Below are 19,287 nucleotides of genomic sequence, written 5' to 3'. Positions count from 1 at the left end.
TGTTGAATCTTGTTGGAGGTGGTTGTCTTCGGCACTGTCCGGGGTGTTATTATCTCCCGTGCCGGAATCACCGTTTTTGCTTTGGCGGGATTTAGAGTGGCGCCGCTGACGCCGGCACTTAGGCTGCTTCTTGGAGGGGTCATCCTCCGCTGTTCCATCGCCATTGCCTTCTTTTGGGGTGTCCACCATGTATATATCATACGACGAGGTGGCTTTCCAGTGCCCTATAGGCGCTGGTTCTTGATCGTCTCCTACATCGGCGTCCATACCGTCGATGTCTTCGGAGTCGAAGTCGAGCATGTCGGTTAAATCATCGACAGTGGCTACGAAGTGGATGGTGGGTGGGCTTTGAATTTCTTCATCATCTGCATCCCAACCTTGCTGACCATAGTCTGGCCAGGGCTCTCCTGATAAAGAGAGAGACTTTAGTGAATTCAGAATATCGCCGAAGGGCGAGTGCTAAAAGATGTCCGCGGCGGTGAACTCCATGATCGGCGCCCAATCGGGTTCGATCGGTAGGGGCGCGGAGGGCTCGGAGTCTGGAGAGGAGTCCGGCTCCTTGGAGTCATGGGCTTCACAGAGAATAGGGCCGGTGTTCGGCTCAATCGCCGTAGAGATTGCAGCCCCCGAGGCGGTGTCCAACCACCCATCCTCGATTGGCGTAGTTGGCTCCGAATTAAGGGTCGGAGCTGATGCGGGTGCGGCCTCCAGGGCACTGTTCGGCAGAGTTAGACCATGCCCATCGTGACAGTGCGGCGCGCTCGGCTGCGGCTCGAATCCGTCGAAGATCAAGTCTCCGCAGAGGTCGGCCGTGTAGCTCAAACTTTCGAATCTGACCTGATGGCCAGGGGCGTAGCTTTTGATCTGCTCCAGATGGCCAAGCGAATAGGCCCACAGTGCAAAGCCGCCAAATACGAAGATTTGTCCGGGGAGAAAAGTCTCACCCTGGATCGCATCGTCGTTGATGATCGGAGAAGCCATCGGGTCTAAAAATGACGACACAGAGGAACTCTCAATAAAAGCACCAATGTCGGTGTCAAAACCGGCGGATCTCGGGTAGGGGGTCCCGAACTGTGCGTCTAGGCGGATGGTGACAGGAGACAAGGGACACGATGTTTTTACCCAGGTTCGAGCCCTCTCGATGGAGGTAAAACCCTACTCCTGCTTGATTAATATTGATGATATGGGTAGTACAAGAGTAGATCTACCACGAGATCAAGGAGGCTAAACCCTAGAAGCTAGCCTATGGTATGATTGTTGTTCGTCCTACGGACTAAAACCCTCCGGTTTATATAGACACCGGAGAGGGCTAGGGTTACACAGAGTCGGTTACAATGGTAGGAGATCTACATATCCGTATCGCCAAGCTTGCCTTCCACGCCAAGGAAAGTCCCTTCCGGACACGGGACGAAGTCTTCAATCTTGTATCTTCATAGTCTAGGAGTCCGACCAAAGGTATAGTCCGGCTATCCGGACACCCCCTAATCCAGGACTCCCTCACCCTCCTTTTGGTAACCCGCACCCAGTACCCATGCAAGCTAATTTTCATCAGAACCAGCATAATCATTTTTTGGGGCCTTTTCAGCATCATGAACAAGAAGATAATAATCAGCAGCCTCAGCATGATCTCAATCTGTAGCTTGCTCCCAACAATGATGCTGTGGTGGAGGAAGAGGAAGAAGTGGATCATGATTTACCTGGATGGGGACATTGGGCCCTGCCTGCAGAGAATGAGCTTGTGGACCAGGAGTTACATGCTGGAGAATTTTTGAATCTCAATGAGATCATTGAGCCTTTGGGAGAGGTTCAGGATCTACAGGGTGGGAATGGTAATAGTAATATCACCTTATCACAGGAACCCCCAAATGATAGTGCTGAGACTGCTGCTTCTGCTAATGGGCCTTTGGCACCAGCCTTCCCTGATTTGAATGTTCTGGTTGGGCCTCAAGAGCACAGTGATCCACTTCCTCTAAGGGCCCAAGAGCATCATGTTAATGGGCCCCTTTATGAAGATCCCAGCCTGGCTGCAATTCTACAACACCATTCTGAACCCATCTTTTCTGCTGTAGACCCAATGCAATTGGAGGTTTCCAATGCGGTTTTGGTTAGCAAGGTGATTCTCATTTCTCCTGCAACATCTAGCCAGATATCACCCATTGGTAGGTCTGACAACATAGAAGACAGAGTTGTTCCCCATGGAAAGGAAACTGATATGAGCATTGTTGAGGACAGAGGGATTACTTTAGAAGTAAGCAGAATTGTTCCTGCTGTTGAGCATATTAATGAGGACATTTAGATTGCTATAGATCAAAGCAATGACCCCATTCACCCTGAGACTCAAGTCTCCAAAGATCTTCCAATCCCAGAAGCACAAAATCCAGGTGAATCTCTTTCTGACATCTCTGCACCCCCTGGTTTTTCTCAACCCATTTACCTTCCTAATTTGCATCCTGCTGAGAGCTCCTCTACCCACAACTCCTCAGATCTTCCTCTGGATGAACTGCTTGGTAAGGAAGGAGCCATCACATGGGAATCTCACTTTGCTCCTAAAGAACATAGCAAGCTCATCATTCAGGTACCTATGGAGTGGGTTAACTTTCTATCTGTCACTTTTCTTACTCACGATAAATTTGTGTGGGCACAGAAATTTATTAAGTCCCAAGTTTGGGAGATCATTACAAAGGATAAGGAGACTAAGAACTGCCTGCCTTTTGCCATCCCAGATTCATGTCCAAATTCTAACAACATGTCCTATTTAATGAATCATCCTCAGGATCAGGAATACACTCCTTCCTCTAAGGGGGGTTTTCAGGAACTATCTGCTTCCTCAACTTCTGCTCTGCATCAGAACAGGAAAAGGAAAGAAAAGGGGCCACTGGTGGAAACTGAGGTAAGAAGGAGCTGCAGACTGCAGCAATTACAAAAAGGATTTAAGAAATCTGTTTGTATGGAAAAAGATTGTTTAGCTTGTCATTCCCTGCCTCCTTCCTTACCTACCAAAGTGATTAAGAACTTGAATACCTCTTTTTGCAAGGTGAATGCTCAGAACACCTCAGAGGAGAAACTCTCCAACATCCCCAAGAAGGCAAAAACTATCAGCAAGTCTAAGGAAGGAAATATGGCTCCTAAGGGTGGCAGCAAGCCAACGGAGGGAAGTAGAGTGTCAAAAGGCACTAGCAAGACCATGTCTTAATCCCGTTGGTCCAATGGGACATGTTATAGACCAGTTATTTGTCTTTATTTTGGTCTTTTGGGGCACTAGTATTAGGTCTGCAAGAAGTCCTTCTGAGATGCATGGTTATCTGACTGAAACAGATTTGCTTGAATGTTTTATGCTTAAGTTTAATTCCTCCTTGCCCCCTGTTTATCTGCAATGGTTGTTCTGTTCCAAGTTGCAACATGCCATATGGTTGCCAGTACGACCAGTGTGTTACCTTCTTCCCAAGGGTTCAGTTACCAGATTTAATTTCATCCCAGTTCTAGTTCAGCTATTTTTTCTTCATGGCTAGAAATTGGAATGTTTTAAATTGGAATATTAGGGGCATCAATGATCCAAAAAATGGGATGCAATTTCCAATAAGATTGAGGAGTCAGGTTGCTCAGTGCTATGTATTCAGGAAACAAAAAGAAAGTTGTTTGATCAATCATATATCAGAAATTTTTGTCCTAAAAGTCTATCAAAGTTTGAATTTCTTCCATTCACTGGTGCTTCTGGAGGAATCCTCACTGTTTGGAATGACAACCTCTTCTCTGGTCACATCTTCCACCAAAATGCTTTCTCTTTATCAATCCATTTCACCTGTAAACTTGATGGTTCTGTTTGGATCTTGACCAATGTCTATGGGCCTTGTAATCCCGATGAGAGGACTTCCTTTCTTGACTGGCTTCCGAATTTCCAAATTGATGATGAGATGAATTGGATGATCCTTGGGGACTTTAATTATATCAGGTACCCTCAAAATAGAAATAGGGAAGGAGGAAATATTAATGACATGCTGTTGTTCAATGAGGCAATAAGCAGGCAAGCACTGGTTGAGATCCCTCTCAAGGATAGAAACTTCACTTGGAGTAATATGCAGGATGCACCATTGCTAGAGAAACTAGATTGGTGCTTTACATCTGAATCTTGGTCTCTCTCTTTCCCATCGACTCTGGCCATTCCCCTTGCTAAAACAACTTCTGATCATACTCCTGTTCTTATCAAGATTGATACTTCAATCCCTAAATCACACATATTCAGGTTTGAAAACTACTGGACTAAACATCCACAATTTAAGGAGGTTGTGAAGCAAATTTGGGAGCAAGATGTTCAGGAAGTGGATAGTGCCAAATGTATTGCTGCTAAATTCAAGAGGCTAAGGAAGGGCCTGAAAATTTGGGCTAGGACCATTTCAAATTTGAAAGCCACCATTGAAAACACCAACTTCATGATTCTATGTTATGATGTGATTGAGGAGTACAGAGACCTATCTACTGAGGAAGCAAATGGTAGACTTATCCTAATTGAGCATCTGAGAGATATTAATGAGCAACAAAGGATTTATTGGAAACAGAGAGCTACTATTAGAAAGATTAAAATGGGGGAAGCAAACACCAAGTATTTCCAAGCTAAAGCCACCATCAAGCACAGGAATAACTACATTGTTGTTTTAAGGGATGAGGATGGTTTTGAACATCATGAGCACCAAGCCAAAGCATCTATTCTTTACAGAGCTTTTAAAAACAGGATGGGTTCTGCATCCAAACCAGAAAACCCTCTATTGCTGCACAATCTGCTGCACCAACCACTGGATCTCTCTGATTTGGAACTCCCATTTTCCAAGGAGGAAATTGATGATGTGATTAAGCACATGCCAGCTGATAAGTCCCCAGGACCAGATGGTTTTAATACCAAATTTCGAAAGGTTTGCCGGGATATCATTGCACCAGACTTCTACAGATTAATTGAAGATTTTCACAAGGGGACTGTCAACCTTCAAAGCATCAATTACTCTTTCATCACACTCATTCCCAAGAAAGATGCTGCTCTCCTGCCAAATGATTATAGACCTATCTCTCTCTTGAATTGCACCTTGAAGATCATCACCAAGCTGTTGGCTAATAGATTGCAGAAAGTAATCCTCTCCTCAGTGCATCAAAATCAGTATGGTGTTCTTTTCAATAGATGCATTCAGGACTGTCTAGCCTGGTCTTATGAATATATTCATCAAGGCAAGCAGTCCAACAAAGAACTGATTCTTCTAAAGTTGGACTTTGAGAAGGCATTTGATATGCTCAATCATGATGCTATCTTAGAAATTCTTGAAGCTAAAGGTTTTGGAAGCAGATGAATTCAGTGGATTAAGATGATATACAGTACTGGCTTTTCTTCTGTGCTACTTAATGGGGTTCCAGGCAAACAATTTTTATGCAAATGTGGTGTTAGACAAGGAGACCCACTGTCTCCCCTCATCTTTGTCATTGCTGCAGATATTCTTCAAACAATGTTGAATGAGGCCAAAAGAAATGACCTCATCACAGCACCACTGATTCATCAGTACAGCCAGGATTATCCCATTATTCAATATGTTGATGATACCATTTTGATAGCAAATGCAAAAGCTTCACAGCTTCACAACATCAAGAACCTTTTGCTTCACTTTGCTGCATACACTGGCCTCAAAGTTAATTATTCCAAGTCAACCATGATTTCAATCAATACTCCTGAGGACAAGATGCAATTTCTCTCTGACCTTTTGGGATGTCAGATTGGTACCCTACCACTTCAGTATTTAGGCCTTCCTCTCAGCCTCAGCAAACCAAGGGTGGAAGACTATCTACCTTTACTGAAGAGAGTTGAATCTAGGCTTCTGAGCTGCTCAACTTTGCTTTCTACTGGTGATAAGCTCACACTCATTAAATCAGTCTTCTCCAGTCTGCCCATCTATTTCATGTGCTCCCTTCAGATTCCAATTACAGTGGTTAATCAACTTCATAGCTATTTCAGAAACTGCTTTCGGAGGAAATATGGTTCCCAAGACAGAGGGGCAGTTTTGGTTGCATGGAGCACTGTTTGCCAACCCAAGTCTAATGGGGGTCTGGGTATCGTAAATATTGAGGTGCATAACCAGGCGCTGCTCATGAAACAAGTGCACAAATTTCTTAACAGAGAGAATATTCCGTGGGTGAATATCATTTGGGAAACTTACTACCATAACTCATTGCCTGGAGATCGATTGGTGGGATCCTTTTGGTGGAAAACTCTGCTCAAACTGATGCCTCGCTACAAAGCTTCTGTTGTTTCCTCAGGTCATTCTGGTAACTCAACTCTATTCTGGTCAGACTGCTGGTGGGGCCAACCACTCCTCAACAAATTCCCTGAACTCAGCTCCTTCAGAAACAACGGCAATGTTTCCTTACAGCAAATTCTGATCACTGAAGATTTGGCTTCCCATTTTCATACACCTTTATCCCATCAGGCTTTTAGTCAGTTCACTGCTCTGCAAGAATGTCTTCAAGGAAGAAATGACATGCAAGGAAATGATAGATGGATTATTAATGGCTGTCTCAAAGGATATTCTTCTATCCAAATGTATGCACACATGATGGGACCCTCTAAAGTTCACTCTTTGTTTCAGGATATTTGGAAAACAGCATGTCGTTTGAGGCACCAGATTTTCTTTTGGCTACTTCTTCATGATAGAGTTAATTCCAGAAATCTTCTTCATAGAAAATCAATGGCCTTGGATAGCTACAACTGTGTGCTCTGTGCAGACCATACTGAGGAAACAAACTTGCATTTATTCTGGGATTGTCCTTTTGCTTTGCTTTGTTGGGACAGGATCATCCCGAATAGGAACAGAGGCATTTCAGTTATTGATGATATACAGTTGGCTCTGCAGCATCTGCCTGACAGCATTTCCTTAGAAATTATCATCATGGGCTGTTGGGGTATTTGGTCTGTCAGAAATGATAAAATTTTCAAACATGCTGCTTCACATGTGCAAAGTTGGATTTATTATCTCCAAGAAGGGCTCACAACAGTGCAAAATAAGAGCTAAACAAGCAAAGGCGCAAAGGATTAGGGACTAGATAGTTTCACATTGTTAATTTCCATGTTTCATAAAACCGGTATTGGTTGATGTAAGACTTTTGCTCTTGTATTTTGTATATAAATTATTAATGAAAATACCGTAGAACAATTGTTCTACGGTCAGTGCTTCAAAAAAGATAAATATTTAGAAATGAAGGGAGCATGTATTTAGAATCATTCTTAAATAAACACATTTGATAATCTAAGTAAATTAATTTCAGAAATATATGTATTTAGAATACTTAGAAATGTATATATTTTTTAAAATAATGAACCAGCGATTGAAAAACAGAAAGAAATGAACGAACGAAGAAAAAACTGAGTGAAACGCTACTCGGCCAGGCCACTAGCGCGTCCGACGCGAGAGCTTTCTCGCTCTAGCTTAAGACCTCCTATTCCGCGCAGTGAGCGCTGCGATGACGAAGAACGGGAAGCCTCCGCTCCGCCGTGCCCCTTTTAGGCCGGCCCACGTGTGGGGCTGGTCGCTTGGAGATTTTTCCATGTCGTTTATTTCTTTTCTAGAAAAAATTCGGGACTACAAATATAATGCGAATTTTGAGAAAACATTTCAAGAAACCATAATTGTTTTCGTGAATTTAAAAAACTGTTCATGATTTTTAATATTGTTGGGACATTAAAAAATTCCACTTATTAAAAAATGTTCAAAATTTTGCAAAACATAATCGAAAATGAAATAATGACCAAGATTTTGAAAAGGCTAGCTTTTAAAAAAAATCATGAATCTGAAAAAAAATCATGAATCAAAAAAATCATGTATTTTTGGAAAATGTTCACAAATGTTTGTGAATTTTAGAAAAATCAAAAAAGTTCATTCCTTCATAAAAAGTTTGCTGACTCAAAAAATTGTTCCCAAATTTCGAAAATTGTTAGTCGATTCAAAAAGTTTGCCTGTTTGAAAACAATGAAGAATTTATAAATTATGTTTGCAAATTTTTCAAAAAAATTGTGAACTCAAAAAATATTCATGATTTTTATAAATGCATGTGAATCTGTGTGCATGGTTTCAAAAAATGTTTGCGAATTCGGATAATGTTCATTATTTCGAAAATTATTTGTGAATTCGAAAAATGTCATAATGACAACAATTATGATTAGTTGAAAAATGTTGATAAATTTTAAATATGTTCACAAAATGAAAAGTCAAAATAAAAGTAAAAGTAAGAAAAAAATAAAAAAGAATATGTATGTGTAAAATAACAAGGAAAAACATAAAAGAAAAAGGAAAAAAATGAAAGGAAAAACGAAAAACCCTGTTCACTATAACGTTCTCAAGAGTGGTTGGGAAGAAATACATAATGGGCCGGCCCAAACAGAGGACCAGGCGCGCGAGGCTAGGTCGATATTCGGGGACCTACTTGCCAAATAGGAGGGGCCCTCGCTTAGTGCGAGATATAGCCGCGCGCATGGCCGCTGCTCCGTGTGAGACGCAGCAGGGTCGCTGTCTGTGCGTCGCGACTGGTTGACTCTTTGGTTTGGTTGTTCTCCCCGCCCGTCAGCCCTACGCCCTGCTACAACGCAGAAATGGTGCTGGAATTTGAGAGCCAATTTCGCCGAGGCATCGAGTCATCACGGCCTAAACAATGATCTGCTCTGTTGTCATCGGAGGGTTCACTTTCGCAGCTTAAATGCACAAAACATCTGGATAATGGTGTGCTATCGCTTCCCAAACCCGTTGCAGCCTTGATCGTTAGTAGTGAAATGACTATTTTTGGGCATGTAGTTTAGAGACTGTGGATCTAATCATGCGTCAAAAGCTGTAGAATCACGCGCGTATGTTTCAGAACCTATTACTGGCGGGCCATTCCTAATTTCCAGTACTGTAAATTAAAGCGTGTGGGTGCATCCGAGCTGCATAGTCAGATGATGAACCTATTGCCGCTTCAATTGTGCATAGCCAGCCAGCCATTTCGTGGCGGAGATTAGCCCAGCCAGCCATTCCCTGAGCACCACCCATCGCGCTCAGCGTAACCGGTTAGCATCGAATGCTTGCACCCGCAGAACTCCACCCCTTTTATAACCTATCTTGTACACCTCCCGTCCAAAAAAAAAACTATCATGCACACCCGCAAAAAAGATAAGAAAAAACTTCTTGACGCTCTATGAATGGCTTAACGCTAACATACCAATCCGTGTGCGCACGATTGTGTATTCCCACGACTATCAGTCTTGCGAATAAAATGTTTTACTGGATTTTAGCGCGCCTAATTAATCTGTACCAATGTTTTTTTTTGTTTGACAGATCGAGTATTCACTGGCTATTCATTGATTTAGCAGAGTGGGATGACAAAAGTGTTGATCAAGTGATTGGATGAACCGGAAATACGTTTGCAAAGAGAGTTTTGTCTCAGTGGTTGGTCATGCGGTTGTGCAGCCTAACGACCCGAGTTCAATTTCTAGAATTGACCGGTCATGCAGAGGGGGTTTTCTCCCATTTATTGAGAATCAAGCTTGGTGTGTGTGGTGGAACCACTCATGAAGAAATATCTTGATACTCATTTAAAAAAAATTGAGAATCATGTTTATCTTGGTACTCATAATAAAATGGTCGCATGAATCCCTAGTTGGTCTAGAGGCTGGGAGGTGAAAATCAAATCTCTCCCATTTTAAAAGGTGTATTGTTAGATGTGATTTCAAATATCCATGGCCCTCGCGTCGCCCCCGTCGGGCGTCTCGGGCAGAGACCCAAAAAACCTAGCCACCGGGCAACCTCTATTCCCTTCCTCTCCTTCGTCGCCACTGGAGGAAGCCGCCAGGCAAAGCCCCGGACAGCCGACGGTGGTGGCGGAGGTCCTCTTCCTCCCGCGCCGGATCGGGTGAGGCGGGCAACCCAACGACGCGGGGCGCTTCTCCGGGGTCTGGGTCACGGCGCAAGGCGATGACGTGGTGGTGGGCGGAGGCGGCGACATTGCATGGCGACGTGGAAGAGTGGTGGTGCTGGCCGACGACATGTCCGCGCGGCCACAACTACAGTGGCCGACGGCTCAGCAGCAGCGGGATGTGGCCAGTGGCAGTGGCGACGTTCGACCCGAATCCTGGGGCGACGGCCCTGGAAGCTGGCGGCAGGTGAAGCTCGGACCTCTTGCGGTGGCATGGCGTGGTGCTGTCCTTATCCAAGGCGGATCCGCGCCGGCGATCTAGTGGCTTTTGCTCCGGATAGGTTTGGATCAGAGACGGAGACGAGCACGCGGGATCCATCTCAGTGGCTCTCGTGATTTGGCGAGGTGGGGTGGCAGCCCTCCCTCCAGGCTCCAGTGGTAGCACACACAGGCAGTGGCCGGTGTGCCAGGGCTCCCACAGCGGTAGTGCTGCTGTGGATGGTCGCCGGATCTGAGCGGCTAGATCTAGGGCTTTGAAGGCGGTCTGAACGGTGCACAGGTTGTCAGTTGGATTTTCTTGGGACAGATTTGGGTGAAAACCTGATGTTCAGACGGTGGCCGGAGCCGGTGATGGTGACGCCCTTGGCGTCATTTCCTTCATGAAGGCATCATCGAGGTGCAGCTCCCAACTCCTCCCGCTACCTCTGGGAGAAACCCTTGATCAGTTGATCGGATGATGACGACACTCTTGTGTCGTTCCCTCCTTGGGGGCGTCATTCTTGGAGGTGTGCATTGGCCCGAGGGACCAGTAGACGGTTTTAGCGGTGGAGCGGCGATTCATGTCACGCATCGACAATGTGGAGACTCGGCAGCGTGGCGCAGCAGGGTCTCGACGCGGATGTATGATGATGGACACACATAGGGAGGTGGCATTGTCTGGCACTGTGGTGGCATTGACGGGAGGTTGGCAAGGTCAATGCGTCAGTACCTGCTGTCGTGGACTTGACACGACAGGTGTCCTAGCGGAAGGACTTAGTCGTGGAGCCATCGCAACTAGGTTAGCTTAAAGGGGTTAAATGGGACAAAGGACACAAAGAGTTGATACTGGTTCGGCCCCTTGCAGTGAAGATAAAGGCCTACTCCAGTTTGGGATTGTATTGCTTGGGTCACGATTACCAGGGAGCGAATACGCTTGACCTAGTTCTCGATCTCTTGTTTCTTGCCCCTAACTCGCCACCGGGTCATCCCTTTATATACACAGGTTGATGCCCGACGGCTTACAGAGTCCCGACCGGCTCATACACAACGTGTCCGGCTCGGTGACTAACTAAACTTGCCTTACAATACAAGTCATTCATATGGCGGTTCATCCTCTTAGGCCTTAAGTCGCCTCTGGGTCTTGGGTCGTCAATGGGCTTGCTATGACCCGCCATCTTCATTGGTAAGTCGCCAGTGGTATAACCCGACCCCTCCTGGGCAGTTCATACCCAGTAGTTATATCCCCAACATTAGGCCCCAGGTTGATTTGAACTTGTTCATATCAATCTTCAATACCTGACTTATTAAAATCTTGCATCGCTTGTTTGATAAGCCTTGTTGTAACCCGCCATGATGTCAGCTCACAAAATCTTCTTAAACTGCCATGGCGTCATTTCGCATTAACTTCGCACGAGGCCCAGAACATTTTAACTGATCCTTATCTTAATAAACCTCCCGAAAACCGAGGCATCCATATAGCCACATGATGATTTTGGCCTCCTTGATTCCCGCGCATGCCTTGTATCCACCCCCTTATAAATAGGGGCAGGGGTCTTTATCATTCCCCCCTTGATTCCTCCTTCGTCTTCCTCCTTCGCACAGCCGCACCAGTGCTCGAGTTCCGCCGCCGCGACCTCCAACCGCTGCATCAACTCAGGCCGCTGCTTCGACATGATCGGACCAGAAAACTCCGGCGCACCACCGCTGCTCCTCATCACCTGTGAGTGCACCTCCCCCTTTTATCTCAGATCTGTATTAGGGTTCAGCCCGTTCATCTGTGTTCTTGCCGTTCTTCGTTGTTTCCTTCAACTCTGATAGCTTTTAATCTGGATAGGCCATAAATCTTGTGCGGAAGTAGTTTTAACATCATTTTCATTATTAGAATAGCATCTCTCCATGGAAGATCACATCCGAGCATCAAAGCTTTCCACTGCCGCCACCTTAGGTTTAATTTCACTGTCTTTTCTGAATTGCCATAGATCCGAAATTATAGCTTTAGCTTGTGAAATCTGTTTGTCCACCACTAAGCAAAAATTTCACTTGATTGATCTGGAGCACCAAAACCGCCATGGCGGCTTATGACATAAACCATGACCCATCATATAATATTAGGCCCCGTTTAAGGCGCCATCATCCACCTAAGTCAATAATCCGGCAATATCCTTCTGGTTTAATCAGGGTGGCTTATTCATCCTCATAATTCAATCCTCCGGTTTAATAATCTGCATACTTTGAACTGTATCTCCATAGCCGTTAACCTCGTACAATGGTTAAACAATAACTTGTAACTCGCCAAACATTTCCCAGTTTAATACCATCTTGAATCGCCTTATGTAGGTCGTGCACTCTGTCACGCCCTCGATGCGGCTATAGCTCCCACGTGTCGAGGCACGAATTAGAGACATAACCGCATTGAAAGCAATGTCGCAAGTCAGGAAATCATTACAACATCCCATGTATAATATAATAAAAGGGGAAGATACATAGTTGGCTTACACTCGCCACGTCACATCAAAGTACATAAATAACATCCATCATACAAACACTCATGGCCCGACTACGACGCCAAAATAGAAGAAAACCCAACATGCGACAAGGCCCTGAATCGAACCCCCTACTAGGCACCACTACTGATCATCAGGAAAAGACACGTAGTAACGCTGAGAGTCCTCGTCGAACTCCCACTTGAGCTCGTACTCGTCACCTGGAGCGGAATCACCTGGACCTGCATCTGGAGTTATAGGAATCTGTGAGCCACAGGGACTCAGCAATCTCGCACCCTCGCGATCAAGACTATTTAAGCGTATAGGAAGGATAGGCAAATATATGTGGAGCTGCAACAAGCGACTAGCATATGTGGTGGCTAACTTATACGCAAAAGAGAGCGAGAAGAGGAGGCAAAGCACGAGCGAGAAGCTAAAAGGCAACCTGCGCAAGCATAACTCCAACACCGTGTCCACTTCCCGGACTCCGCCGGAAAGGGGCCATCACGGTAACTCACTCAGTTGATTCATTTTAATTAATTAAGGTTCAAGTTATCTACAACCGGACGTTAACAAATTCCCATCCGCCCATAACCGCGGGCACGGCTTTCGAAAGTTCAATCCCTGCAGGGGAGTCCCAACTTATCCCATGACAAGCTCTCATGGTCAACGAAGGAATAGACCTCCACCCGAGATACACCGATCAGACTCGGTAACCCGGTACAACAAGACAATTCGACAGGTTAAAACAAGACCAGCAACACCACCCGCTGCGCCGACAAATCCTGATAGGAGCTGCACATATCTCGTTCTCAGGGCACACCGGATAAGCTAAGAGTACGGGAGCCAACGTAACCCAAGTTGCCGAGGGACGGCCCCGCACGGTGCTCTAGTTTGGACCAACACTCAGAGGAGCACTGGCCCGGGGGGGGGGGGTAAAATAAGATGACCCTTGAGTCTGCAGAACCCAAGGGAAAGAAAAGGCTAGGTGGCAAATGGTAAGACCAATGTTGGGCATTGCTGGACAAGCTTTAATCAAGGCGAAATATCAAGGGGTTCCCATTATAACCCAACCGCGTAAGGAACGCAAAATACGGGAACATAACACCGATATGACGGAAACTATGGCGGCAAGAGTGGAACAAAACACTAGGCGAGAGGCCGAGCCTTCCACCCTTTACCAAGTATATAGATGCATTAAGATAACATAGCAATATAATGATATCCCAACAAGTAAATAAATGTCCCAACAAGGAACGGCTCCAATCTTCACCTGCAACTAGCAACGCTATAAGAGGGGCTGAGCAAAGCGGTAACATAGCCAAACAATGGTTTGCTAGGACATGGTGGGTTAGAGGTTCAACATGGAAATTGGGAGGCTGACAAGCAAATTGTAGGCATCGTAGCATTGGCATAGCAAAAGAGCGAGCAAACTAGCATAGCAAAGATAGTAGTGATTTCGAGGGTGTGATCATCTTGCCTGCACTGTTGTCAGAGTTGACTGGATCCTCACAAGCAAACTCAACGGGCTCCTCTGTAGCGAACTCGTCTCCCGGCTCTACCAAACAAGACAAACAAGCAACAAGGATACAATCAACCACGTGCAAGACCAAGCAATATGATGAAATGATGATATGCTATGCGGGATGCGATGCGGGATGCAAAATGCAAGATATGACAGGAAATGCATGAACCTGGCCTCAACTTGGAATTCCAAGGGTTCCACTGGAAAGATGAGATGAAATCGCTTGAAAACGATATAAAAATCATCAGAATCGGAGTTACGGTTTGGAAATGGCAAGCGTTTCAAAAACGACACCGGTCTGCGATTTACAGCAAGTAGGCATCTAAATGCAATGCAACGAACATGCTACAGCCACCAAACATGACAACAAAATACATGGCAGGGATGCACACAAGATGCTTAACAAAAGACTAGCACTGAGCTACGGCCAATTCATCCATTATGAGGTTCAAACAAGCATGGCAAAAACGCAAATGCAAAACAGATTCCAGACTTAGTGAAATTAACACTTGTCTGAAATTTCAGATCACGAAGCCCTCTTCGGAGCAGCAAAACAACATGATACATGACCTGATTAAGACAAGTAAGAACATGGCATGGAGCTACTCAACAAGCTTAACAAAAGTCCCAAAGTGACCTGAGGCCAAAAGGGACCACAAATTATACTAACGGGCACACGAACATAGCAAAAACATAATCAGTTTTCAGACTTAGTGAAAACTGAGACATGCTGAAATGTAACTCATGAAGGCATGTAAATGAGCTCGATGCACTCACCACGGTGCAAGTCATGGCAAGGCAAGCATACATCCATTAATAAGGCACAAAATGCTAGCTAGACATGGCAAGAACAATGGCATAGCATGCACGGATCAACTACAATAACATCGGCAAAATCGCAAACAAGTTGACGATCTGCCCAGATTCACCACGAAGCAAAAGTAGAGCTCGATTGACTCAAGATAGACTGCTACATAATTGCAAACAAAGACATGGATGGATAGAGCATAACATGAATAACAAAACTCCTTTACTGATCATCCTCAAAAGATACATGGATCACTAGGAAACAAGCTGAACATATGGCATCATGAACTAAATAATCCCAGACTTAGTGAAAACAACTAATTCTCTGAAAACAGATCTACCGGGTGCCTCACTTTGCAAGCTTGCACAAGTCACCACACACATCCTAAAAATGCATGGGTTGCACCTCTGGAAAGAAGACAAAATGCTTAACAAAACATATGAAGGACTCATAGGCATAGCATGCATACAATAATCATTGCAAAAAGGACAAAAGTCTAAGATGAACTAGCAGATCTGACAATTTACTCACGAAGCCTCCTTCTAACAGCATTTTGGGCATCAAGATGAGCTTAAATGAAAATTATGCAATGGAATGAAATGATTTACTCGTCGAGACGAACATTTTGATATACTAAATGTCCAAATCGGAGCTACGGATGCGGAGATATCACTGGTCAAAGTATGCATAAAAAACTAGGGTTAGGCGGGAAAGTCAACCGAGATCCGGATCTGGATCTGAGGAGGTACTGTAGCAGCACTGTTCACCGGCGCGGAAAACGAAGATGGCCGGCCGGAGTTCGTCGGGGCTCGCCGGAGCTTGGAGAGGAGGAGGCCGGACGGCGGGGCGAGGCCGGATCCGAGGCGCGGTGAGGCCGGGCGGCGGGGCGAGGCCGCGGCGGGCGGCAGCGACCGTCGAAGGAGCTCGGGCGGGCGGCGGCGCGGTGCTCCGGAGTCGGGGAAGAAGGAAGGCAGCGCGGCGCTCCTCTGGCCCGGGAGTGCGGCGTCGGGGGCCGGGCGCGGGCCTCCGCGGGCCGGCGGCGGCGGCGGTCGGCGGCGCCACGTGGCGGGCGCGGAGTGGACGAGAGGCGGCGGCGGACGTGTCCGGCTAGGCCCCGGACATGTCCGTCGGCGCGGATCTGCTTTTTTTAGACTAGGGTTTGACGGGGAAGAAGATCCGAAAATGGAGGGGGGCTATATATAGGCATAAGTGGAGCTAGGAGAGTCCAAATGAGGTGCGATTTTCGGCCACACGATCGTGATCGAACGCTCTAGGACATGGAGAAGAGTTTGGTGGGTTTTGGGCCAAATTGGAGGGGTGTTGGGCTGCAACACACACGAGGCCTTTTCGGTCCCTCGATTAACCGTTGGAGTATCAAACGAAGTCCAAATGATACGAAACTTGACAGGCGGTCTACTGGTAGTAAACCAAGGCCGCTTGGCAAGTCTAGGTCCAATCCGTAAACGTTTAATCCCCACACACGAAAGAAAGCTAGAAATGACCACCGGATGAGAACGAAGCGCCGGAATGCAAAACAGACAACGGGGAAAAGGCTCGGATGCATGAGATGAACACGTATGCAAATGCAATGCACATGATGACATGATATGAGATGCATGAAAACGAAAACAACACACGGAGGCAAAGACCCGAACCCGAGAAATAAATATAACTTAACGCCGGAAACGGCAAGAGTTGGAGTACAAATTGGGAAAGTCGTATCTGGGGCGTTACAACACTCCACCACTAGGAAAAGATCTCGTCCCGAGATCTAGGAATGAAAGAACTCCGGGTACTCAGAACGGAGGTGATCCTCGCGTTCCCAGGTAGCTTCACGGTCGGAATGGTGAGACCACTTGACTTTGAGGAATTTGATTGACTTGTTACGAGTCTTGCGTTCAGTCTCTTCAAGAATAGCAACTGGGTGCTCACGATAAGAGAGATCTTCTTGGAGCTCAATGTCCTCGAAGTTGACGGTGCGGTCAGGAGTCTTGAAGCACTTTCGAAGCTGAGAGACGTGGAACACATCATGAACATTTGCAAAGTTTGAAGGAAGCTCGAGTTGATAGGCGAGGTCGCCTCTCTTGCTGACAATCTTGAAAGGTCCCACGTATCTAGGGGCAAGCTTCCCTTTGATACCGAAGCGACGAGTACCTTTCATAGGAGAGACACGGAGGTAAACATGATCTCCGATCTCGAAAGCCAAATCACGGTGCTTACTATCATAGTAGCTCTTCTGACGGGATTGGGCTGCTTTGAGGTTATCACGAATGACTTTGCACATTTCTTCTGCTTCTGTGATTAAGTCATTACCCAGCAGCTGACATTCACCGGTTTCAGACCAGTTGAGAGGGGTACGGAACTTCCTGCCATACAGAATTTCAAAAGGGGCCTTGCCCGAACTTGCTTGAAAACTGTTGTTATAGGAGAATTCAGCATAAGGAAGACAATCCTCCCACTTCATGCCGAAGGAGATCACACAAGCCCTGAGCATATCTTCAAGAATCTGGTTGACACGCTCGACTTGACCGCTTGTTTGAGGATGGAAAGCTGTGCTGAAACGGATGTTGGTGCCCATGGCCTTCTGGAAAGAATCCCAAAACTTCGAGGTAAAGATGCTGCCACGGTCTGAAGATATCACTTGAGGAATACCGTGCAGAGAGACAATTCGAGAGGTATAGAGTTCCGCCAATTGAGTTGCAGTGATCGACTCTTTGATAGGCAGAAAGTGAGCCACTTTGGTGAGGTTGTCGATGACAACAAATATAGCATCATTGCCACGCTTGGACTTTGGAAACCCAGTCACGAAGTCCATTTCAATGTGGTCAAACTTCCATTCTGGAATGGCAAGAGGTTGGAGGAGACCAGCTGGCCTTTGGTGTTCTGCCTTCAGTCTTCTGCAGACATCACATTCATTCACGAATTGAGCGATCTCGCGCTTCATTCGAGTCCACCAATAAGCTTGCTTGAGGTCCTGATACATCTTTGTGCTCCCAGGGTGGATGGAGAGGAGAGAATTGTGAGCCTCGTTCATGATCACTTTACGAAGTTCACCTTTGGGCACAACAATACGATCCTCAAAGAAGAGAGTGTCCTTGTCATCAAGGCGGTAGCACTTGTACTTGGACTGACTCTTGGCAATCCCAATCTTCACCTTTTTCACCATAGCATCAAGAAGCTGGGCTTGGCGAATCTGGTCTTCTAAGGTAGGAGAGACTTGAAGGTTGGCAAGGAAACCTTGAGGAACAACTTGCAGATTCAGTTTGTGGAAAGCTTCACAAAGCTCGGGTTGATAAGGCTTGAGAATCAGACTGTTGCAATACGCTTTCCTGCTCAAAGCGTCAGCAATCACATTGGCCTTGCCTGGAGTATACTCAATACTCGGATTATACTCTTGAATCATTTCGACCCATCGAGTTTGCCTGAGGTTGAGATTAGGTTGAGTGAAGATGTACTTGAGACTCTTGTGATCAGTGAAAATATCCACTTTTCTTCCCAATAGAAGATGTCTCCAAGTCAAAAGAGCATGCACAACTGCCGCCAACTCGAGATCATGAGTGGGGTAGTTCTTCTCATTAGGCTTCAACTGGCGAGATGTATAAGCAACCACTTTCTTCTCTTGCATCAATACTGCGCCAAGACCTTGGAGAGAGGCATCACAAAAGACCTCGTACGGCTTGGATTCATCAGGCGGAGTCAGAACTGGAGCAGTGATCAATTTCTCTTTCAAAGTGTTGAAAGCAATATCACACTCCGGAGACCAAACGTACTTGACATGCTTCTGAAGAAGATTTGAGAGAGGCTTCGCGATCTTGGAAAAGTTTTCAACGAATCTTCGGCAATAGCTTGCGAGACCGAGAAAACTGCGATGTTGCTTCACGTTCTGAGGAGGTTCCCAATTCCCAATTGCGGAGACCTTCTCAGGATTCATGGCAATGCCCTTGGCAGAGATGATATGACCAAGATAAAGAACCTCATCGAGCCAAAATTCACACTTGGAGAACTTGGCGTAGAACTGATGTTCCCTGAGCTTATCGAGAACCAAACGCAAGTGCTTGGCATGATCTTCCTTGTTCTTGGAGAAAACCAGAATGTCGTCGAGATAGACCAAAACGAAGTCATTGGTGTAGGCGTTGAAGATGAAGTTCATCATGCGAGAGAACGTCGGAGGAGCGTTGGCAAGGCCAAAAGACATGACAGTGTATTCATATGAACCAAAGCTTGTTCTGAATGCTGTCTTGGGAATATCTTCTTCACGAATGCGAATCTGGTGATAACCCATACGGAGATCAAGCTTGGAGAAT

At 45.9% G+C, this 19,287-nt stretch overlaps 1 pseudogene; it reads left to right on the top strand.

The window, feature by feature from the left end:
• The first annotated feature begins 9,968 nt into the window (after positions 1 to 9,968).
• Positions 9,969 to 19,287, top strand: part of LOC147978586 (uncharacterized) — a 28,577-nt pseudogene continuing 19,258 nt past the window's right edge.

This window comes from Triticum urartu, chromosome 3A (assembly GCF_056163025.1).
Source record: "Triticum urartu cultivar PI428250 chromosome 3A, HENAU_Tu73, whole genome shotgun sequence".
NCBI lineage: Eukaryota > Viridiplantae > Streptophyta > Magnoliopsida > Poales > Poaceae > Triticum > Triticum urartu.
Note: the sequence above shows the minus strand (reverse complement) of the source record. Positions and strands in the feature narration are given on the sequence as shown.